The sequence below is a fragment of the Desmodus rotundus genome, chromosome 3, assembly GCF_022682495.2.
Source record: "Desmodus rotundus isolate HL8 chromosome 3, HLdesRot8A.1, whole genome shotgun sequence".
NCBI classification, from domain to species: Eukaryota; Metazoa; Chordata; class Mammalia; order Chiroptera; family Phyllostomidae; genus Desmodus; species Desmodus rotundus.
The window spans coordinates 13,335,645-13,360,398 of record NC_071389.1 but is presented as its reverse complement, the minus strand read 5'-3'; the positions used below and the strand labels follow the sequence as shown (position 1 = coordinate 13,360,398).

General features: G+C 45.9%; 1 protein-coding gene and 1 long non-coding RNA gene across 4 annotated transcripts in view; one reads left to right on the top strand and one right to left on the bottom strand.

The window, feature by feature from the left end:
- The window catches only part of ZBTB40 (zinc finger and BTB domain containing 40), a 59,916-nt gene extending 38,168 nt beyond the window's left edge, over window positions 1-21,748 (bottom strand). For 2 of the 3 annotated variants that reach the window (XM_024554349.4, XM_045190644.3), the window contains exons 1-2: window positions 21,598-21,745; window positions 5,335-5,420 (exon numbers count right to left, since the gene is read on the bottom strand). The gene's annotated coding sequence lies outside the window, so the exon portion shown is untranslated. Of the gene's footprint in view, window positions 1-5,334; window positions 5,421-21,597 lie in introns of all 3 variants that reach the window. The other variant, XM_024554350.4, reaches the window with a different exon arrangement.
- Window positions 21,637-24,106, top strand: LOC123479125 (uncharacterized). Its single transcript, XR_008426363.1, has 3 exons — window positions 21,637-21,755; window positions 23,820-23,902; window positions 24,006-24,106. It is a non-coding gene; the product is annotated as an uncharacterized lncRNA (long non-coding RNA).
- Window positions 24,107-24,754: the final 648 nt, after the last annotated feature.

The following is a 24,754-nucleotide window of genomic DNA, read 5'->3' as shown; positions in this document are numbered from 1 at the left end:
AAGAATGCTTAATACTCGCCAGTAAGAAAACAAAGAGCCTGATTAAAAACTGACCGAAGATCTTAACAGACATCTCACCAAAGAAGATACACAGACCACAAGCAAGCATACGGAGAAGTGTTCAACATCATATTTCATAAGGAATTGCAAATTAAAGCAACCATGTGGCACCACTACACACCTACTGGAATGGCCAAAATCCAAAACACTGACACCACCAAGAGCAGGTGAGGCTGTATTCATGGCTGGTGAAATGGTACAGCCTCTTTGGGAAACAGTTAGTAGTTTCTGACAAAACTAAGCACACCCTTACAACATAACCCAGCACAGTGCCCCTTCGTGTTTACCCGAATGAACCAAAAGCCACGTCCACGCAAAAACCTGCATGTAGATGTTTTTGTGCGAGACACGCCAACTCTAGTCATAACTGCCAAGAGTTGGAAGCAACCCAGGTACCCTGCAGGTGAGTGGATAAATGAACTGTGGTTCATCCACACAACGGAGTATTACCCAACACTAAAAAAAAAAAAGAGCTATCAAACCATGGAAAGACATGGGGGAAATTCAAACGTCTAAGAAGCCAGTCTGAAGGCTCTACACTGCGTGACTCCAACCACGGAGCGCTCTGGAAGAGGCACCCTGCGGAGACAGGCAGAAGGTCAGCTGCGGGGGGTGGGGTGAGGAAGGGAGGAAGAGGCAGAGCACCGAGGATTTGCAGGCAGTGAAACCACTCTGTATGACATCACGACGCTGGATTCGGGTATTGCAGACTTGTCAAAGTCCGGAAGACACACAACACCCAAACTGAACCCTAACGGGAACGTCGGACTTCGGGGGGTGATGACCTGGAGAGGAGGCTCCTGATTAGTACAAACGCTTCGTTGTGCTGTGGGGTTTTAGAGAAGGCTGCGCGTGTGTGGGGGACAGGGTTACCTGGGAGCTCCGTACTTTCAGTTTTGCCGGGAACCTAGAACTGCTCTAACAAATAAAGGTCATTTCTTTACAAAAATTTCCTAAAATGAACATAAATTTTTCAGTTCTAATCACCCCAAGCCCTATCTAACATACCATGGTATCTAATATTGTAGGGTATTCATGAAATTCATAAAATTTTTCAGTATGCTCATCAAGCATCTTCATGAACACCCAGCCCTACTCTTTGAGTACAGTTTGTCTTAATATTCGCTGTATAAAAATGCACACATTTTTTTAAACAGATAAAGAAACTGGCCAAGGAGCCAACTGACTTGCTGCAATAGTAGCAGCGGTACAAGCAAGACTGGAATCTGTATCTTCTGGTACTTGTGGAAAACAGGAAAAAAACCTTGTAATATCGACCGCAGGCAAAAGGAGGGGTTATCTTTAGAAAAAAGCAGATAGTTCTGAAAAATTAAAAATTAACTTATCATACATTAGATCCCTTTAAACATTCTTATGAATAAGAAGTGATTGGAATTACATTTGCAGGACAAACTAAAACTTAAAATTCATATTTTGGTCATTTTTTTCCAGAGAGAGTATCTCCCAACAGATTAAACAATAAGATACACCAATGATCCAAAGGGAGGTATTTCGAACATCAACTACAGGACCTTGTGGTCAGAGCTATTTCATACTTCTGTCAACTAAATTACAAGAGAAAATAGAATAATTTTAGCAGAATAAGCAACTGAGCCAGGTTAAAAAACTGAACAGAATTATGTGGCTTACCAATTAATAGATACTAAAAACATGGCTATAAATTTGACCAATAAAAGGAGAGTGGGGCTAGTTAAGGCAGAAAACATTCAAGGGTGATCAGGAGCTTCTTAAAAAATGTATGTTGGCAACGCTGAAAGTTGAAATTGTACTGAAATTAACAGGAATACTAATTAAAGAACAGACTTTTGGCAAAATGGCACAGCAAGTTGATGTTAGTGAACCTTTTCTCCCACGGAGATGGTGGATAAAATAAAACAAAAAATGCTTAAAAAATACATAGTCAAGCTAAAAAAGAAAAAAGAAAAAAAGAAAGAAAGAAAAGAACTCCTGAGACACCTGAAATGAAAGAGATATCAAAATCAAAGCCAAAACAGTAAATGGAAGATGAGACCATGCTGGTCCCTGGGGGTTTCCAACCCCAATACAGGCCCTGGGCCTGGAGGACAAAACATTAATGCTCGTGTGGAGACTGGAAATACAGCTTTAAGCAGATGGAGTGGGGGAGTTGGAACTCAGATGCTTGCACAAAGAGCTTCAATCACCTACCCCTCCTTGAAACGCAGTCTGAAAAAATCTCCGCTCACTGATTGAGCGAACAGCCATAAAGCCGCTCATTACCTAGGCCTTGAGTAGGGGAAAAGGTACCTGCAAGAAATCTGAAGTGAAGGCCTGTGCCGTGGAGGTGTAAAATCCAAATTTACCCCTTCTATCATCCAGGAATCTTGAGCTGAAAAATTAATATAAAAACTGGTCTTTGACATGCCACAGAAAAAAAAACAGGATTACTTCCATAACCCTAGGCACGGACTCACACAGGGAAAAAGGAAAACGCAGAGAAGAGCTCACTATTACAAGCCATACGCGGAAGCAGGAGTGTGAGAGGTAAATGTGCAAAAGCTGACAGTAGGAAATGGCAGAGGGTATCTTTGAATGGGGGTAGGGAAACTTCTTAAACCAAAAGCTGTGAGAGAGAGAGAAAGAAGGGAAAAGGCTAAATTTGACTATATTGATTACTAAAGGTTTCTGTCAGAAGAACTCTGTAGACACAATAAACAGACAAATGGACAAATGGTAGAACAAGCACAAAATATTTGCAAAGTTTAAAGGCAACAAGGAATCAATATCTAGAATATTTAAGGAGTTCCTGCAAATGTTAAGAACAAAATTGAAATCCAAGGTCGGGGATGGGAAACGGGCAATGACGTAACTAGGCAATTCAGAGAAGGAGAAGCTTACCTAATTGATAACAACTATAGTAACAGTAGTTGTTACAATGGCATCTAACATTTATCGTGAGGTTTATCATATTCGGGAAGGACACTATATACTTTATATACATGAGCTCATTTTATCCTCTTAACAGCCTGATGAGAGGCAGATGCTGTTACTATCCCCGTTTACCGATGGGGAGACGAAGGCCCAGAGAGGTGGAGCAGTTTCTCCAAGGTCTCACAGTAACCTGTGGTGGACACGGATTTGCATCTAGGGCACCACTGGTGGGCGCAAGGCTTGATACAGCTGTTCTGAAAAAACATTCTGGTAACACTTAGTTAAATTATATACATAAAATGTGCCTTAAGGCCCAGGACTCATACTCCTAGATATGCAGCGTAGAAAAATTCTCACATAAGGAAATAGGCCAGAAGTATCACCGGAGCATTGGCTGTGGCGGCAGGGAGATGAGAGGCCATTGAGATGGCCGTCACTAAAAGAATGGAAGTGGGTGTGCAGGATGCGGATTATGGGATGCAGTGCATTGCCAAGAAGCAACAAGTAGCTATGTAGACCAAAACGCGGATAGATCTGAAATGCCCAGTGCTGAGTGAAAACGTAAGAAAGAGAAGGAGATTGAGAGCATGATATCATTTATATACATAAGTCAAAAATACACATTCAAAACAATGCCATTTAGTACATAAAGTGACATATGTGGCTAAAGACATTTTATCAAATACATCAGACTGGGTGCCTACAGTGGGGAGGCAAACAGGAGCAGGGGTTGGGGGTAAGGGAGAAAAACAAAAATCAAACAAGAGGGACCTTGCCCAGATAGGTATAGGAGGCCCCCTGCACCACCCCAAAATGTCAAAAAATAAAAAGTCACATAAAGAAATGAGTCACCAAGGAAGAAAAGAGCATTCCCAAGAATTGAAAATCATAAAAGTTACAGAATAGTGTGAAAGTGCTAAAATTGTTTCATTTTAATAAACAGAAAGAATAAAGGAAGGCCATATGAAAAACAAAACTGTGAAAAAACAGACAGGTGAAAAAAACTTTTAGGAATAAAAAATTACGTCACCAAAATTCATCTATTGATGAATTACATAGGTTAGACGTAGCTAAAGAGAAAATTAGTGATTAGGAAGAGAAGCCTCAGAAAATTACTTGGAAGGTAGTAGAGTTAAAAAAAAGAGAAATATTAAAGAGAGGTGAAGCAACGTCAAAGACGGAATAAGGAGGTCACACGTGCATCTAACGGGTGTTCCAGGTAGAGACAAGACAATGGAGAACATGTGGGGAAAGCAAATGGAAGATATAATTTCTGAGAATTTTCTAGAATTAAAGACAGACATAAGTCTTTATAATGAAAACTTCAAAATATTAACAACACAGGGGAAAAAATTTTCTCTTGGATAAAGAAATCCAAGAGAAAATGCACCAGAGAATGACAATTAGACTGATACAACTTCTCATTAAGAAAAACAAATGTCAGAAGAAAATGGAGTAAGTTTTCAAATATTAAAGAAAATAACAATCAACCAAGTATCTATATCCAGTTTGAAATAAAGTCATCTGTAGACAAAGACAAGAGACCCACAGACTGTCAATGAAAGAGTTACTGTAAGAAGGAAACTGAATCAGAAAGAAGGTATAGAATGCAAAAGAAATAAAAGCAAGTAGCAAGCAAAGAAATTGCTAAACACGCTCACTAGAGAAATTATAATCAGAAAGGCTGATAACACCAAATGCTGGCGAGGAGGTGGAGGGACTAGAACTCTCATATGTTGCTGGTGGAAGTATACATGGTTTCCAAGAGTAACGAATGAACTACTGATAGAGGCAACAACATGGATAAATCTTAAAAATATAATGTTAAGGCAACGCTAGGCACAAAAGAGCACATACTACATGACGGTTTACAGGTGACAGAAACACAGGCAAAACTCATCTGCGGTGATAAAAATCAGACAGTGGCTGTGGAGGTTGCTGGGGTGGTGTGGGGAAGGGAACTGAATAGAGATACAAAGGACCTTTCTGGGGAAATGAAGCTGTTCTACATCTTACTTTGGGTGTTCACTAAAGAGTAGATTATTTGTCAAGACTATTAAAACAGAAAACTTAAGCTCAATGTATGGCATGTTAATTATATCTCAATAAAAAAGACATGTGCCAGTACCCCTAAAATGCACTGACCGTTTAAAAATGGCTGTGAGAAGCGGAGGTTAAACACAATGCAAATGATGACAACCACAGCACCTACCACTGACTGAATGCCGCCCACGTGCAGGCGCCACTCTAAACGATTTGCTTGTATTAACTCACTCAACCCTTTTAACAGCTCTACGAAGCAGAGACTCTTATTACCCCCATTTTATAGGTAAGAAAACTGGGGCCCACAGAGGTTACACTTACCCAGGGTTACACAACTTGTGTGTGGCAGAGTTAGGGTCCAAACTCAGGCAATCTGGCTCTGAGGTGCTGAAAACTCCACTGCCTCCCTGAAATTAAAAATCAACAACATGGAAGACAAAAGAAGGGAGACTAGAGGTAGGGTGTTCCACGGTCAAGGGGATGACAAAAATAACGATTAACTTTAACCTCTGTTAAGTAATGTATGTTAACAGGTAAGGATAAAAGGGAATAGAAGCTAAATACATATTTGCAAATAAGATATAAAAGGGAATAAAGAAAATGTGATTGAGCAATAGCAAGTGGGAAAAGAGAAAAAGGAAGGCAAAAAAAAAAAGGTATAGTAAATAGAAAACAACTTAAGATGGTAGGAATAAGTCCAAATATATTAGTAATTACAATTTTTTATAAAAGCAGATTCAACTTTCTTGTTAAAGGGAGAGAGATTCTCTGATTGGATTTTTTTTAGAAAATGGGGGGGAAAACCCAGCACTATTTGCGAGTAAGAGAATTACCGAATTTTTCGGACTATAAGACGCACCTCCCAATTTGGGAGGAAAACGGGGGTGCGTCTTATAGCCTGAATGTAGTGGACCTGGCTCACTGGGCAGGGGGCGGCGGGGGGGGGGGGGGGGGGGGTGGGGGGGGGCAGGGGGAGGCAGCAGTGGTGGAGCAGGGTTTTTTCCCCCTATTTTCCTCCTCTAAAACCTAGGTGCATCTTATGGTCCAGTGCATCTTATAGTCCAAAAAATATGGTAATATGTGGGTGTGTTTACACTTAAAACAGTGCTTAATATGTTTTAAACTCTACATGTGTTAGCTGTTATTATTACCAAGAGAAGCTGTGAATCACTCTCATTAAATAGCTTTGAAACTAGCCATCTGATATGACAGCTGAGTATCTATCTGTAAACAAACAATTAAGCCATATAATCTTTGTAGACCACTTTCAGGTACAGACTACTGTTATTAAGTAAATCTAATGTGTAATCATGAAGGATACACTAGTGATTTATGGGTTGCTGAAATATACCATAGAGGCTAAACTATACTTTGCTGATCTCACAAGTAAAATGTAAAGGCCTCTAACATGTATTTTACTGAGTTAACCCCTCACTTCCTTAGTAAGGAAGTTAAATGGAGGAGAGAGAATATCGCACTAGAAAGAATGTCACAAGAGTGTGCTTCTCAAAGTTAAGAAACTATAGTGTAAACACTGAGTGTTGGAAACCTCTAAGGGAGTCCTGTAGATTCTCGAACAGCGGCAACCTCAATCGTGTTATTGAGCACTTACTGAAATTACTAGGCTTGGGAAAATTGTCAAAGTTCCCAGGGGAAGAACATTTAAGCAACAAAAGAGCACTAGAATGATGAATGTTCCTCAAAGGAACAATATTAAAGCCTCAAGAAAAGGCCAGACAGATGTAGAATCAAGACACTTACAAAGAAAACGCTCAATGGTGAACCGAGTGCTGCACAATGGCCCCAACACAACCGGACTTCAACACAAAGGAAACCCAGCCCAACTTTCTAAAAGGAGCACAGAGAATGTATATTTTATCTATCGTCTATTATGTACCTATCTATCTATAATTTTGTTCTGTCTGCTTCCAAAAACAAACTCAAAGTTTGACGATTCTGTAAGTTACAAAGAAACAATCACAGAAGAAAACCCAGAAAATGCAAAAGTAAGAACTAAAGTCATAGTTGGTAGAAAATACGGAATCCCTTTAACGAACAAAAAGAAATGTAAAACCCTGCAGTTTCGATATGTACTGCTTAATTAAATAAAATACATGTTCTGAGACCCACAGCTGCTGGCGAGGTCCTTAGCAAAGCACTCACGCAGAGGCCTCTGCTGCCACTCCTGGAGAGCAGGAGGCTCTTTGCTGTGCTCGGGACCTGGATCTGTGACTCTCCATTCCCTAAGTCATTTTCCCTAAGTCAGCAATTCACACGTCAACCAATAATTATTCCTGGGTAGACTGCCTACTGTTTCCTCAGCACATTGCTAGGTGCTGTGTGGGAGCCAAGTGAAATATAAAACAAGACCCTTGTCCACAGGGAGTTTGTAGTAAAGTTGACCATACACCGGGATGATCGAAAAACAGAACTCTTAAAAGACTTGATCCACAAGAGACAAGAAAAGGGAGAGGAGGGAAAAAACAGATGGATCCCAGGGAGTGGCAAGGAAGAGGAAAGGGCAGGAGCAGGTCACTGGAAGTTGGGGACATTTCAACAGGCAAGGGTGGAAAGGTGAAGAACTACAGGCAGAGGGAGGACGACGAACCCAGTTCCACCAGAGGACACTGGGCATGCATGCTGACAGCGGTGTCTGTGCACAGGAACGGGCACTGCACCTGGCGTCGGAAAGGTATCCACGAGGTACTTGCCGTTATTGTTATGGACACTGGGCAGGCTGGGGCAGGTCTCCAAAGACACTCACGGCACGAGCACGTGTGGAGTACAAGGCTGCCTAGGTTAGGGAGGCCAGAAAGTGAGCAGAGGAACTTCTGTCTATTTTGAGGGAGGAGCTTCTGAAATGGAAACAGCAGAACTGAAGCAGAGCTTTCCCAGGGACAGGTAGGAGGGACTAATGAGGAAAGGTGACGAGCAATGGGAAGGAAGAACTGGCGTCTTATACGTACTGTCTGCCACCAAACAACTGGAGGTCCGTGGAGCAGCAGCTGGCCCCACCCCTGCCTGCATTTCTGTATGCCACTAATCAAGAGACAAGAGCCATGCTACTACTTGCTCAAGGGTCCTCTATTCTGGTTCCCTGAACAATTCCCAGCTCTCCCTGTGGAACATCTACCTCCGGCTCTAAGACATCTCTCTTATGGTCTGGCTTGATGCTACCTTTCCTGCTTAAAGGTTTTTTGTTTGTTTGTTTACTGTCCCTGTCAGCTGAATAAATTTTTTACTTCATCTTGATGCCTGGGCTCTGCCGGAACCAGAAAGCTGGGAGGGGCCTTGCTGAGCCCTCTTCATTGCTTTCAGCAAACAGAAGTTCATTACTTTATCTATCACGTACTCGTCTTATGACCGAGTGACCTTAGTCCAAGCTCTCCCTTTTCGAGGGGGGAAACTGAGGTCCTGGGAGGCAGCGTGCTCTTTGATCTGAGTCAGCTTTAACCCTGGGGCTGTTTAGCGTCTCACAAACAACCAGAATCAGGTGAAATAACAGGCCACTCTCAACATAATTAGACCAAAGATCACACACATTCAGAGACAAGAAATGAGGCATTTGCTACACACAAAAAGATGATTTAAAATGTAAGGTATGTAAGGAATCAGCTAAGTTAAAAGAGAACCAGTAGCAATTATTTCTGAGAACGCAAGGAAAGATTGGTGAGGTTAGAAAAGGGTGACTGTAGCTTTTAGCAGGCCCAGATTTCTCAAGTTCAAAAGCAGCTGTCATCTGGTCTCTTCTCTTACACTGAGGGCATGAAAGGCAGCAATTTATAGTGTAAGGGATGCAGACTTTTGTATCAGATACTCCTGGGTTTACAAATGCACAGTCATTGTTATTTCTAATGTTACCATCACCATCATTCGGTCCCGAATGCGGGTCTGCTACTGCTCCAGCCCCAGGGAGCAGCAGCAACACCCGAATGACCTCTGTGCTTTCCCCTAAGGCACATCCCAGTCACTGGGACCTCCAGGGATCCAGGACAGCTCTAAAGAACTCCATTACTGAGGAGTCTAAAGTGGCTGAAGCAGGCATAAAATTCACCTTTGGGGATTGTGGGGGGGGCAGCTGTCTACTGAGCCAGGGAGGGACGATGCTGCAGTAATAATGCCTCGCGTACATACTGGGATTTGCGCCTCATCGTCCCCGTTATTCTCACTTCACAGACGGAGACTAAGGCTCAGAGATGCCAAATGCCTCATGGGCCACGGAGTTAGTAAGAGGCAGAAACAAAAGCCCAGGTCTCAACCCTAAGCCATGGTTCTTCCCTTTGTAATGCCAAGGCCTCAGTGGATGCCAAGACTTAGCTACCACTTCCGCAGAGAATTCTCCCTTCCAAGAGCTCAGCAGTCATTAAGGAATACAGCTGTCAACTCTTGGTCACTTAACGAGTGTGCTTCCAGTCTCACCCTGAGGAAACTGGTTAGTGAGCCAACCACATTCGCTGCCCCACTGGCTCAGGAGACCGAATTTTTCTCAATTACTAATTCATGTCTCACAACAGAGTCAGTCCTAATGACATTCTGCTCGCTCTTCATTTTCTACCAAATCATACTAAGATACTAAATAACCACTAATAAAAGCTACTAATAATTAAGTGCCTTGTTATGTCTCTTCAGAACTTCTCACATGTCACGTCCTTTGATACTAACAACCTAGCACAACAGTCAAACCCAATTTAAACCAAGTCCTGACAGTGGAGAAGTTAAGGAACAGGCACAAGGCCACACAGAGAACCGGTCGAGGGAGGCACTGAGATTCGATCCAGCCAGGTGGTCCTCAGGCACATGCCCCCATCCACCAGAACGGTCTCTCCAACTCTAATGTGCACTCTAAGAGTCACTCGGGGGTCTTGCCAAAGAAAAGGTTCTGATCCAGGAGCTCTGGGATGGGGCTTGAATTCTGCATTTCTAAAAAGCTCCAGGTGATATGAATGCTATGGGTTCAAGGAACCCTCTCTGAGTCACAAGGAGCTATGACATTATCTGTTCTCAAATCTCAGTTTTTCACATCTAACTATTACATCATGTTTTAAGCAACCGTTCACCTCTGAAAAGTAATGAGTCATCCTCAAATCTTTCCTTTTCCACCTGCCCTTGGCTCCAGCTTGAAAAACAAACTCTAAAATAGCTTTGGGAATACAACCTACAAAAATTGGAGGATTCCAATAACCAGGCTCCACAGCCTGGCACCAACCCAAACTCCTTTAAAACGCATTTCAGCAACCCAGTCTTTCAGGACTAGCCCTGCTTCCCTGGCTGCTGCCAAAGTAACTAGGGGTCAAAGTGCTCCTGATCTAGGGTCAAGTGGCCCACTGAACCTGGCTAAGCCTTGAAAGGGCGCAGGGTGGTACAGCCGAACAATAAATGTATGAAATGGATACAGGGAAGACAGCCTGGCTCACGCCACTGCATACAACCTACTACGTATGACACACTCTTTCAGCTGCTGTGCCACCAGTCTCCCGCACAGAATCAGACGTGTCTAATTATCTTCCATGGCCTCCTACCCAGACCCCCTGAAAATGGTATTAAATAGCATTACAAGGCCTGTATCTCTTTCTTAGTATAAAGTCTAAAATTAAGGATCGATATTATGTGCCACCTTAACAATCTGTAAAATCAGGAAAGCCTCAAAGCTCTTAATCACAAATTCTACCACCTGCGCTGCTCCCACGGACGACGTCCTGTAGCCAAACAATCTCTCTCATCAAAGGGACAGGTATAGTTCCTGCTTATCCTGGAGCACTGGGATTTAGTACCCTGACAGGCCCCCAAGTTTTCAAATAAACCAATCACGTCTGTCCTGGCTCATGTGGCTCAGTTGATTGGGCGTCACCCTGCAAGCCGAGAGGTCGCAGGTTCGATTCCTGGTGGTCAGAGCGCAAGACTGGGTTGTGGGTTTAGTCCCCAGTTGGGACACACGTTCGAGTTGGCCAATCAATGTTTCTCTCTCACATCGATGTTTCTCTCCCTCTTGTTCTCCCTCCTTTCCCCTCTCTCTGGAATCGATAAGAGAAAAATAAATAAGTAAATATAAATAAATGATCACATGCTCTGGCAGGAACCAGAGGGCACTCAGTCCTCAGTACTACAAAGCCTGCCTCCCACAGTCCCTGGTCTACTGCTTCTGAGTGCAGTCACATGTGACCTGGCAGAGCGGCTGGTCATCCTCTGGGGCTGGTGCATCCGTGACTAATAAACAGCTGTCAATCTCATCTGTCCAGGGCCCTGTGTTGTGTGTTCAGCCATAACCCGAGGGTAGAAATCCTCCCCTTCCCACGGGATGAAAAGGAGGTTGTTAAAACTTGTTTTCTGCCTAGTCCACCGGTCTCTGCTCTTTTTCATGCCCTTGAACCTCCCGAGTGCATTTGGTACGGTCATCAACTGCTCTATGATGGTGATGGTGTCCGGCACTGTGTTAATCTCAGTCATGCACTTCCCGTTTAATCCCCCCACCCTCCCGATGAGGTAGATGCAATTATTATTCCTAATTTTCAGGTGAGGAAACTAATTTCTAACAAGGTTATACAACTTGCCCAAGACTCACAGCTAATGAATTGACCAGAGCTTAACTGCAGATCTGCCCGGCTCTTAATTACCACCTTAGCCTTGACAGGACGTCTGCGCTCACTGCCGCTGCTCCTCATCGCCACTCCCAGACAGAGACGCACTGCCGGATGGCCTGATGGGAGCACCTGCATCTGAGGCACCTGGTTTCCTCTGCGGGCCTGGGCTGGAAGACGGCTGGAGAGGTGTGTCCGGGAAAGGGTGCTAGTGGGACAGGCTGGCAGACCGGCTGGAGGCCGAGAGGCTTCCCTCACTGGCTGGGTTTAGGGTCTGGTTTGGTTGTCGACTTCGCAGACACAAAAACCCTATCCTGTAAAAGTCTCACAGTTAATTGGACTTTGGAGATTAGAAAATACTGTCTAAATCCATAAGAACTATTGTAGAAATCAGAAAGTCAATTTATTAGTTCACTTACTAGTGATATATGCCTGCTCCTTGCAGTTATCCATAAAAATAAATAAGCAAATAAGCAAGTAAGCAACGAGGTCAAGTATCATAAGGAAGCTTTTTAGGAATCACAGCAGAGCCCTGGTCAGTGTGGCTCGGGGGACCGGGGGCCAGTTTGATTCCCTGTCAGGGCGCACGCCTGGGTTGCGGGCCAGGTCCCAAATTGGGCACGTGCGAGAGGCAACTGATTAATGATTCTCTCACACACAGACGTTTCTCTCCCTCTCTTTCTCCCTCCCTTCCCCTCTCTCTAAAAAGATAAATAAAATATTTTTAAAAAAAGAATCACGGAAGAGGCTGTATGCTACATTTACTGGAGGCATGGTGCATGTGTCCTGGCCCCGGAAGTAAACTCCTGGCCTCCAGACTCGGCAAGTAGACCCTGAGGGGTCAATGTACCCTGTAGGGCAGCGCCAGCTGCCATTCTGTCTTGTCACCTCCATCACCGAAGTCCTGGACTCTCCTGTGGCTCCAGCCTCTCGGTGCAGTTGGACTCAGCTTTGTCCTTGAGGTAACCTTGTGCAGGCACCTACCAGCAGTGACCCTGGGCTACTTTTTCAGTCCCTCTCCGAGAATGTAAAGAGTAGCCGCCCGCTGCCCCAGCCACAGGCTGTTCTGCTGGTGCGCTGAACAGACCTGCAGCGGACCGGATGGAAGCCAGCCCGGAGAGTGAGGAAGAATGGAGAGGGCTGGGCCTCTCATAACACAGGTCTCTGGGCCATAATCAGTGATTTCATGCAAAGCCTTAAACTCACTGGAAATTAGCAGGTGACAGAAAGAACTTCTGAAATCACCTGGTCTGATGATTCCCACATTTTGTAGATGAAAAACTGAAGTGTTGAGAAGTAAAGTGTTTTCAAGACTTTCCCGTTAACTAATGATGGAAATGAGACTCTCCCCGTTACCCATGTCTGAGCTATGTACTCTAAGTGGAAAGCAATGAGGAAGACATTTGGAAAGGGGGAAAAGACAGACAGTTTGGAAGGGTTAAGGTAGCAACCCAACAATATGTACCATATTTTTCAGACTATAAGACGCACTGGACCCTAAGACCCACCTAGGTTTTAGAGGAGGAAAATAGGGAAAAAAGCCCCGCTCCACTGCCCCCCCCAACTCCCCTGCAGCGAGCCAGGCAAGCTACATTCAGACTATAAGACGCACCCCCATTTTCCTCCCAAATTTGGGGGGAAAAGTGCATCTTATAGTCCAAAAAATATGGTAGCTAACATTTACTAAGATTTATTATATCCCAGACGCCGTGCCGAGAACTTTGCATGGTCGGTCTTATGTAATTTTTGCAAAACCTGTGAGGCAGTTACTATTATTAATTCCACTTTCAACTGAGAAATCGGAGGCCTGGAGAGATAAAATGAGTCGCTCAGATCCCAAAGCCAGTGAGTGGTGGTGGCGGTAAATGAGCCCACGCTGTCTACTTGGGAGCTGGGACCTTTACCACTGTCCATTGTCCAGGCCTGAGAATTTAAAAAGCAGTTAAGCTCTTGATCCTGGAGTCTTTCTCCTCCTTTTTTAGTAACTGCTTAGTTCAGAGGCACTGCGCGGAGGCACAGTAAATGAAGAGCGGTGACGTTATTGAGGATTTACTTTGTCTGTGCTACAGGAGGCAGCATACACACATTTCTCAAGCCCCCGACTTGTCCAAGGCCACACAGCTGGTAACAGTGCTGCTGGGGGACGCGAAGGCCACGCAGCTCCAGCCTCATCAGTGGACAGCGTGTCCAGCTGATCTTTACCGAAGTCAGCTAAGCGCCCTTAACTGAGGTTTGACACTGCAGAGAAGAAACTCAGCATAATCCCTGCTCTGGAGGAGCTTATGCCACAGCTGGGAAGAAGAGACCACTTTCAGCTTAAAACCCTTCCTTTCTTGTACCTTTGTAGTTAGGGAGCGGGAGCACTGACGGGACTAGGAACCCCCAGCTCCCTGCGTTACTGCCCTTTTACACACTCAGCTCACCCAGCCCCCGGACACCTCTGTGCACACTTCACAGATGAATTCTAGTCTCCTCTCCTCCGAGTGCTGTAAGCGTCTTTTGTCTTTGAAGACACGGGACTTATTTTCATCTCTATCCTTCTGTTATCCATCGCCAGGGAGTATGACAAGAGAGTTAACTCAAGAAACTAAAAACAGTCTTTAAATTTGGGAAAGAGCCTATGGGATTCTGTAGTATTTGCTCACAAATGTTCAAAGGAAGACATGGAAAATTTCATCCTCAACAATTTGCTGCCCGGGGAAAAAAGTCCAGAACTCTAGAAGCCAATTAGTCTGACGTCTTGGACTTTGACCTTAGAAAGTCTCCCCCGGGTTTAAATCTGAGTGGAACTGAGGGCAGCTGACAGCAGCTAGTGTCTGGGTGGCCAGATTTAATGACTGCCAGGGCTTCAGAGCAACGTTCAGAAGTTAGAGCGCCGCAGCAACCCAGGGGCTGAATGCAGAAGGGCGGTCAATTTCACTGTTATTTAAATCCGGAAGTTCCTACCATGTTCCTAACATCACCTTAGGAGGCAGAAACTCAAAACAATGGCTGAGCTCACGACACGGAAAATAAACCAGCCAAGCTGGGGCCTGTTACTCTCTTTCTCCATCAGCCCGAGACAGCTAATGTGGGGCCCCGGCGCCAACCTGCCCCCAAGCACAGACCTACGTGGGCTCTGCAACAGGGTGGGCGGTTCTCGGTCACGAGGCCTGGGTCATTCGCAGGGGTCAGAATATGCTCATACTCACTGCTCTAGACTGTCACTGGGGTAAAAGTCTCACCCTGGCCAGTGTGGCTCCGTTGGTTGGAGCATCATCATGTAGACCCAAAGGTCATGGGTTTGATTCCTGGTCAGGGCACAAAACCAGGTTGCAAGTATAATCCTTAGTTAGGGCGCCTATGATAAGGCAACCAATCAATGTTTCTCTCCCATGTCGATGTTTATTTTTCTGTCTCTCTCCCCCCACCTCTTCCTCTCCTCTCTCTCTAAAAGCAATGAAAAACTGTCCTCAGGTGAGCATTAACAAGTAAAAATAAAAACATAAAGTAAAATATAAAAATGAAACTGTGTATGTACTAGAAGAAAAGATTAATGAATTCCTCGTAAATCGAGGGTGAGGCAAACTTTCTTACTCTGACTCAAAATCTAAAGTAACACATACCTGTGAGACTGATAAACATAACTATGTAAAGGTGTAAAACCTTTGTACAGCAATAAAACATGCAAAGTTAGGCAGAACACAAACTGGAAAAATATTTTTGCAACTTATATCGCAGACATTGGGCAGATATCCTGTATCTCAAAAAAGGAGAAAATCAATTTAAACTATAGTGATATGTTATTTCCTACCTAATGGACTGGCAAAAGCCTGCACCTCTGACAGCAAGACTCAGGAGAAGAGAGAAAGAGGGGTAGGCATGAAATAAGTCTTTCCGCGACTGTACCTCATTATGCTGCTTTGATTTTGGAACGATGTAAATGGTTAACATAATTAGAAACCAAAATCAGATTTTTAAAAGCAATTTTTTTAAAGTTTAAAGCAAATGAACCTGTTTATTGTTTATCAAGTTGGTGGCATAGCCACACAGAGAAAATAGTTCCAAGTGAGCTCAGGACAGCATTTGACCAGACATCTCAAGTAGCATACGGTGTCCGCGCAAAGGAGCCACACAGAACTAAAGCAACATTCAGAAATCTAAAGGTCAGCGCAGATGATGGCATCGCTACTGGCCTGGTTAGTAACATGGCCAGGGAACCCGGCAGCTTCAAAGCCCCAGAGTGTGGCCCAGTTGTCCCACAAGGGTGACCCACCGAGTGTTTACCACAGCTCTAGCAGAAGGGCGAGCTGGCCGGGAGAATGGCACAGCTGGGGAGCTGGGGGGCAGCACAAGCCCAGGGGGACGGCGCTACCCTGAGGGCGGGCGGGCGGCCTTCCTGGAGCTGTAGTGCGGGCCTGACACGCTCAGACCTGTGCTTCATGAAGATCTCTGACAGCAGGGACAAGACACATCGAAGACAAACAAAGCTGGAAGCCCGCTGACCAACTAGAAGGTTGCTGCAGTAACCCAGGACAAGAGATTATAGTAGCTTGCACCCAAAGGGGAAGGAGACCCCCTGTTGGGTAACAGGCATGTAGCTTACAGAAATGTGTGCTCTCTGTGGGTGGGGGGTGGAAGGAGGGTGGCGGGCCCAGAGACGGGCAAGAACATGGGGAGACCCCCAGGTTTCTGCCTTTGGCAACTCTGCGGTACCATTCACTGAGACTAAGGACTGAAGAGAAGTACCAGATGGGGACAAATGGCGAATTCACTGCTGCCAGAGCCCCTGGCACCATCTTGCAGAGTTAGCGGGGACAAGGAGCTGAAGGAGTCCAGAAGGGAGCCCCAACCGTCAGGCGGCACACCCAGAGAGCTGAGAGAGAAGAAGCTGCTGGCTTAGACCGCCTCCTGCAGTCTTCTCTCAGAGTCCAAAACAGAATTTCTATCATTTGCCCAGAACCAGACTCCAGGGCCTTTAGCAGAGGCCACGCATCCAAACATCAACCGAGGTCGGACAGATGTAAAATCTCCGATGTTTCAATGGACGCAACTAACTGTTAAACGCTGTGTGGCCCACAAACTCGGGCCCACAGAAGTTTTCTATGGAGGTGCCACTTTACCAAATAGCCTAAGAGAGATTTAAAAGGTAGTTCCTTCCTTTTATTTCCCTTCAAGTACTCATAAAATCAAAAATTACATCTATGAAATGACTTTCCCAGAGGCCCTAGTATTAGAGAAGTTCTGAGATAAGCTTGTTTAAAACAAAACAAAACAAAACAAAAAAAAGCCCTTCACTTCCCAGGTGCAGAGGGACCCCAGGCAGATGCAGGGGCAGCACCCTCTCCTCCTCTACTGCTGTCTCTGCCTCCTTGAGCCCGTCCCTCTCCTCCTCTTTCCCACCTAACCGCCCTCTCCTAACTCCGAGGAACTGAATCCACCTGTCAGAAGCTGACGCCTAGAGCCAAGAGTCAGGCTTCCCGACTCTTCCCTTCACCTGTCAGAAGAAGCAAATAGGTGTCTGCTAACAAGGTTGCCGAGATGACCGCCCCCATTTCACCAGTCTCTTGTAAAACAAGGACAGACAAGGGCCTCTCGGGGATTTCTGAAGCCCCCATTGGGTAAATATCTCTATTAAAGACAACCGTTCAACTACACTTAACCGCTTTAGGCAGGAAACAAGGCCTGGAAAGGTAGTTTCAAAACTCTGAGATCAAGGCCACGCCACAGTAGAAAACTGTCTTCAGGCGGAGTCTCGTTATTACTTTGATTTGGTGACGTGCCGTTTCATTGTTGGCTCTGCACCCTTTGAGGGTCAAGGACTGAGAGTCCATTAACGCAATGGACTCTCTCTCCCCCAAAAAAGGACATTCACAAAATGCCCAGGTGAATTTCGAGGGTTCAGGGAACCCTTGCCACCGGACTGTTCACGTCGGATCAGACCCCTGCTTTATGTGGACCTGCTACGAAGCGCGGCCTTCATCTAAGGAAAGGGAATGCTTGGCGTCACGGTTTTCAGGGCCCGACGACATGACTGGGAGGCTGGCAACACTAGGGAAAGGCAGTGAGCAAGCCAGCTTTCTTTCCTTACCCTTCCCTCCCGCGACGCCTGCAGCAGTCTCAAAACTGTGTGCTCTCTGCAAATGAAATACTGCACCCTCTGCCCGGCTTTAAAAAAAGTAACCATTTCTTCTCTGAATTTAAATGTCCTTAATATTTACTTTTTCCTCCATGTGGTTATAGCTTGTGTTCTCCACATTATCAAGATGATGACTTTAGAAGGCAAGCTATTGGAGATCCCGAAAGCATATATCCCAATTCAATGTCCTTGTAAAAATCAAAGAGCTCACTCTCTTGCAGAGTTGAAAGAGGCTGAGGGGTCACTGCCTGCCCCCAGGGCGCTGGTACAGGCAGGGCTCCAGAAGGGTAATGTAAATACTCAGTATGAGGCAACAGGGCATGCCAATTTGTTTTTCAATCTACTTCATTTCAGTTCAAAGCATCGTTGCCAACAGATAGTCCAAGAAAACAAGCCACACTTTGGTTATACTTAGTCTTCCCCAATCTCCAAAAGCAGCTGAGTATCGCCAAAGTGTGGCTCTTTTTTCCTGCGTTGCCGGTCTGCAACGGTGCTTTGAACTGAAATAAAACAGAGTGAAAAACAAATCAGTATGCCCTCGCTCTGCCTGCAGTTTTATATTATCCTTCGAAGCCAGTGTTACCACCTACTCTTTACTGGAGCCCAACAGACACAAATCACAGAGTAAAACGGCAGTGCTTTAAATGCAGAGGTCCCACCCAGACCTAAAATAGCAGTCTGATTCGGGGCTTGTAGTTTAACACTGCATCATCTACGGGCCACTCCCTGTCCAGTTCTGTGCTCCGTTTGCTGGGCCGGATTACATCTTCCGGTGACATGTGCCACCTGGTTCCTGGACACAGTTTAAAGCAAAACTTGACAGCGCTGATCTTACATAGTTTGATTTATTACCGCCTCTGTAATTTTTCACGTTCATGAAACCAAACAACCTATTATTTTCGCCTAGTTAAAAAGTCTGCTACTTGCTTTGAAGTACTCAGTGCCCTGCTTTGACTTAGGCAGGACATTAAAAATAATGCAACAATATTTTGAAACCTTTAGAGGAAGCCCCAAATCATTTGCAAACCAATTTCGAAATGACCACAGACTAGAATTTGAAGCCTATCATTCCCACAGGATGCCCTAAGAAAATGCAAATACATGTCACGGAGGAACACAAATAGTTTTGAACTTAAAACACTAAAATAATTTCTTTAAATGCTCTGAATAGACAGTTGTGTAATTTGGTTGGAAAAAAACTACACCCCAAAGGAAAAGTTCAACTCTTAAAGACATGAAGAAAAAATAAGATCTGTCCCCCTCCTCCCCCAAGACACACATGTACACAGATACCTTCAATTTTGACTGTAACACACTTCTGGGTTTTTGTTATTATTAAGCATTTTCAGTAAGTTTCCATTTGGGGCCAAATTTGGTTCGTTTCTTCTGACTGGAATTCAGCAACATACGTAACAAGAAAACTCAGAACATATTATTACATTGTCTCTAATTTAATCCACACAATCTAACTCTTTGAAAAGGTACCACTGGCCACAGCTGACAGGTCAGACCACTAGTCTGTACCCGGCCCTCGAACATGCAGCTCCATCGGTGGCGAAGCCAGGTTCAGGGCCAGGGACTCGGGGCACAGGACTGAACCACAGCACCGTCACTCATTTCTTCCAGCGCTCCAGCGCTCCGACTTCTCGCCCGCTCACGGGCTCTGAACCTGCTGAAAAGGTCTGCCTCCCCGCTTCTCTCCCTTTTCCCTTCTTGCAGGACTGGATTCTTGTCACTCAACAAGTTTCACCTTAAACCACCTCTCTTGCCTTCCAAGGCCATCTTGATAAAAAGGGTCTCTCAGGTGAGCACTGTTTTCTTTCCTTTACAGCAGTCGCCACAATTTGGAATAACTGCTATTTCTTTACTGTCTCACACACTATGTTTTAGGTCCACCTTGCTCACTCTGGTAAGCACAGGGGCTAAGCACAATGGTGCCTGGTACACAGCAGGCACTCAAACGTTTGCTCAAGAGCAGCCTGCATTTGTTTATTTAATGTTTACCAGATGACTGGTTGTGAGTACTGGCTAGCAGTGATACAAAAACAGGTAAAGTGCAGCTCCTGCCCTTGAGGTCCCACGGTGGTAGAAAAGATAAACAGATGGAATGGTACAGGGTGGGGAGTGTGATCAGCTTAGGTTCAGATCCAGCTCCCTTAGGCATTTGCTATGTAACCTTGGACGTCTCTCATCTCTGAGTCTCAACGTCTTCATCTCTAAAATGGGAGTATTAATGCTGCCTATGTCATAGTGGTGGTGTGAGGATTAAATGATAACCCGTGCAAAGCAGGCACATAGGGTCAATCAAGCTCAAAGAGCTCTTGGCACACAGGAATCGCTCAGTAAATATTAACTACTAATTTATTATGATGATGCTGTGACAGCTGTATTTGACATCATCCTTGTTTATCTGTGTACCATCTGTCCAGCTCTACAGAATTAAAATTCCGTGGAAGAACAAATATCATATTGATCTTTCTCACCACTGCACTTCCAGAGATTCGAATCGTTCCTAGTATACAGTAGGTGCTCAACAAATCCTGAACGATTCGCGAATGCGCGCATGCAAGCACGGGGTTCTGAAAGCATTTGTTCAGCGTGTGATAAATAGCTCGGTTTGGGAACTACTGCCAGACATGAAAGGCATCTGAATTAGAAAGTGGAGTGTGGCAGAAGTTTGATGATCTAGCCAAGTCGAGAGCGCCTTCACTTGGAGGTTATAATTAAATCTCCATAAACCACACAAAGGTTGGATACGGTTCCGAGGAAGACCCAATAGCCCCAGGTTGACAGACTTGAAAGAAGACACTCTGAGCAGCGTGCCAAGGGTGGCCAGGAGGGGGCTTCCAGGGATGGGCTCAACTTGCCAGACCTGTGATCTGGGCCACACCCTTAAACAGTTTCACCACTCGGCATCAAGAATTCCTCCTCTTACACAGCAACGTGGACACCTGCCCATAAAGCGCTGTCAGCACAAAAATGCTGCGTATGAATAAATTAACCACCTGACTTCTTGTAGAAGCTGGGTGGACGGTATTGTTGTTATTTAAAGTAGGGGAAACAACTCCCGCTTCGAACAAATCATTAAGACCACACGAGGTAATGGAAGTCTGGGTGTTTTGTCAAAAAGCGCAGGTACCCGGACAGCGGTGACTGGAGTTTCCCATTACGTGAGAAGTGACCAGAGGAATCGCTGGACGGCACTGACCCATCTACTTGCGACTAGAGTAGCAGTCGGCTCTCTTTCCGTCAAAGGCCAGTTATGTTCAGCTTCATGGGCCCAGCGATCGTTACCGTGCAACAGGCTCACTACCCTCGTCTGCCGTAGCAGCAGGAAAGCAGCCACAGACTACACGAACAATGAGCATGGCTGTGTTCCCATAAAGCTCCGTTTATGGACTCCGGAATTGGACTGCATACATCCATCGCAATTCAAAACTCTAAAAACCATTCTCAGTTCCCGGCAGTCGAAATCGGGAGGGGGGGAGGGGAGGATTTGGCCCGAGGCCAGACTGCCTTGCCTAGTGCAGGGACTTGGCGGGAGAGGGGGGGTGAGACTGAGGCACCGCAGCGAGAGGCCGATGATCCCGCCGCGCTGAGTAGCAGGTGGCGCGGGGCTAGGGCAGGCCCCGGGCGAAGAGAAGGCCCCACAGGGGGCAGCACCCCAGCCGCAGCCTTCCTCCCAGGCAGACTAACGCCCAGCCTGCGCTCCGAGAGTAGGCTGCCCCTGGGAGCCCGCGTCCCAGGGCGAGGGACGGCTGGAACTGGGCAGAGCCCTGCGGTGTTCGCCACGCGGAAGGGTCTCTGTGATCCCCTCATTTGGGGCGCCTCCAGGGCCTCAGCTATAAAAGGGGTCTCCACGTGGAGTCCCAGCCCCGTTTCTATGGTTACCTGTTCAGCACCGATTCAAACTGCCGTTCTTTATTGACAGCGCCATAGAGAACACGAACACTCCTGCCCGAAGGGAACAATAAAGATTTCTCCATTCAACAGCACCAGAGACGCCACGAGGCGGCCATCTTGAGGCCAGCGCGGAAGGGACCGAAGTGGTAAGGAAGAGGCCCGGCTTGGCCAGCGCGCCCTGGTCACGTGCTAGGGGCGGGCCTCGGGGGGGAGGGGCCTGCGTCACGCACGAGCTCTCCGCCAATGCCACGACGCTGGGGCCAGGGCGGCCGCCGGCCTCGCCTCTGACACCTGACCCTGAGCTTCACCTCCTCTCCTTTCCTGTTCCCACGCTCCCTTGGGAAGGTTCTGGTCGAGTTACACTGCCTCTCTCTGAGGTAGCTCTGGAGTTAGGATCTTATTTCAAAGAACGGCAGACAAGTGGACACAAAAAAATTCATTTTTCCAAAATATCACGTTCAAGTGCAATGCGGAGACGCGACCGAAGGCTCGTACCCAGACGTATATTCATTGGTGGAAGGGCTTGACACCGCTCAGACACGATAGGCTAACAGGCCCGTATCGACCAATCACGGTGTCTTGAAGGCATTTTGATCCCACCTCCCCCTCCTAATTTTAGTATTTGGGGTTGCGGAGGGCAAGTATTGACAGCCTGTTCGCTTACTCAATTTCTCTTACCTTGACGCACACTATGCATTCCACGTTGAAGCTCCTCTTGCCATCCTCACGTAAACAGATGAAGTCAGATCCAGACAGTGTCAGACTAATTAAATCATACCAGCGCTGACCTACTGAACTTCACCCTGTCACTCTGTCACTGACACACAGCCAATTTTGCTGTCACTGCCAGTCATGCCGCCCAGTTCCAGTTGTCTCAGCACAATGCCGAGTTCCCTCTGTGGTTACAGCTATTCCCTCCACAGTGTCAATACTCAGTTGTTCTGAGACCTGTCACTGTCAGCCTGACTCCCGCTCCATCACCATTGTTAGTCACAAATTCAATTCGCCAGCAGAACCGCTACATTGTTGCTGCCAACGGTCCATCATTTCTACTGTCACTGCCCGAAATGCTCACACTTTCAATGACCACAAACTTCAAACAGTTCTGTACAACATAGCACTTGGACTGTGTGCCCCTCTCAGCTGTCACCCTCTCAGTTGTCTTCACTGTCATTGTCACTTGCCTACTGTCACTACCACCAATATTTAGTAGGGCCCCACTGAGTTACACAGCTGTCCTTGTTACTGCCCAATTAGTCACTTTCACTATTATGCTCACACATCACTGTCACATTCAGGGGCAGATTTATGGTGGCTGACATTCAGTCACTTTTATAGCTACTAGAGCCACACACAGCTGTTGTGTCTCCTAGTCATTTATTTCCGCTACCGCTGCATTCTCCTCCAGCAAGAGCCCTCCATATAGGGTTGCCAGATTTAGCAAACAATCAAACACCGACAATGTCTCTTGGCACATAGTAGGTGCTCAAGAAATATTTGTCAAATTAATAGATTAAAAACAGTATTACTCTAATGTACTGTATATGGCTGTGGATGGCTTGAGGCTCATCCGTCTCAAAGGACAGGCATAACTTTGCAGGCACAATCTGTTCTCCCCCTTTTATGTAACGAAACTCTGCATCCTATTGGGACTATGAGAGGTAGCGCCTGTGTCTATACTGAATTCCTGGGACCATTCCTGGGACCGAACCCACAAAGAATAGGTTTTTTTAAAGTTTCTACTTCTTATTTCATTTCATGTTTTAAAACAAAACCACGTTTGTTGTAGAGCATTTAGAAAACATGGGAAGGACTCCCTGCTTCTGAAGGGTTGTTTTAGACATGGAAAAGAATGCTGTCGCCCAGTGCGCCCCCCGCACCCTCGCACACGGTCAGTGGGTCAACGGCTGCAGTTGCCCTGTCATTGTTTACTTGAGGCTTTGCATTATTAGACATTCCCATGGGAATACCTTGCCTACTGCTCATGAAGAACGGCATAGGTCTTTGGGCAGCAATGGTCCTGGCTTCAGGCTGGCCAGCCTGTGGGAGAACAAGGAAACAGTGGCTGGACCCTTTAAGAGTCTCATGTCTTGGGAGATCTGCAAGGCTTTTAGAGAAAGAACTGTTGCTTCCCAGTCACCCGAAGGACCCAATCCTTGACCGTGAAGGGGAAGGTACTTGCAGACTTTTCATTTTTTCTACCTTGACAGAAAATGTTCCCAGGACAATGGCTGATGTGGGTCCAGCTAAACTATCCTTTCTGGAGTGACTACTACGTGCCAAGAACCCTGGGGTGAGTAGAACATGGTCCCTCTCCTGCTAGAAAATAACAGCCGCCACCACGTCCACAGCTAATAACAGCGGTCATCACTGACCTCGCTTTTACTCTCCGCCAGGTACCGTGCCCAGCTCCGTACCTCAATTATCTCGCCTAATTCTCATAATCACCCAGTGAAGTAGGTGACGTTATTGTCCCCTTTGAAGCAAGAGAAAACAGACTCGGAGATAGTAAATACATTGCTCTAGGTAACACAGCTGCGAAGCAGAGGGGGTTAAACCTAGGAAGCCTGACTCCAGAGCCTTCGTTTGTTCCCCCAGAATGCCTCATGGTTTTTACAAAATATGCTCACTGTATACCACTCACAGATTACAAAAGAAAAACCCTCCAAATAAGAAAGTTAAAAACAGGATCACCTCTTAGCAGTAACATATCATTATAGATGCGCATTTCTCCATCTCCGGGCAGATATACATAGGTGGGTACAGGGACAAACATTAATGATAACAATGCCAGCTTCCTGCTCGTAAGCACTGTGTGCTGGACACTTCTGAGTTCTTTCCATGCATTAACACATTTAATTTAGGCAAATGAAGTTGGACAGACATAATTTTATTAAAGGGAACTCATTGAACATGTTCAGGGTTCACATCAGCAGCCAACCACCTGGTGATGTTTTTCCCCAAATCTGACTCTTTTCTCAGTCTTTGCTGTCTTCTCTCCGCCTCCCAATCAAGGCTTAAGCCCAGAGTTCTTGGGCTGCAGAAGCAGAGTCTTTAAATAGCATCCTCTGCACAGCTGCTGCCTGGTCAAATGTCTCTGCTGTTCCCCAGGGCCGTGGTGTTATTTGTAGAAGTAAATTTTGCT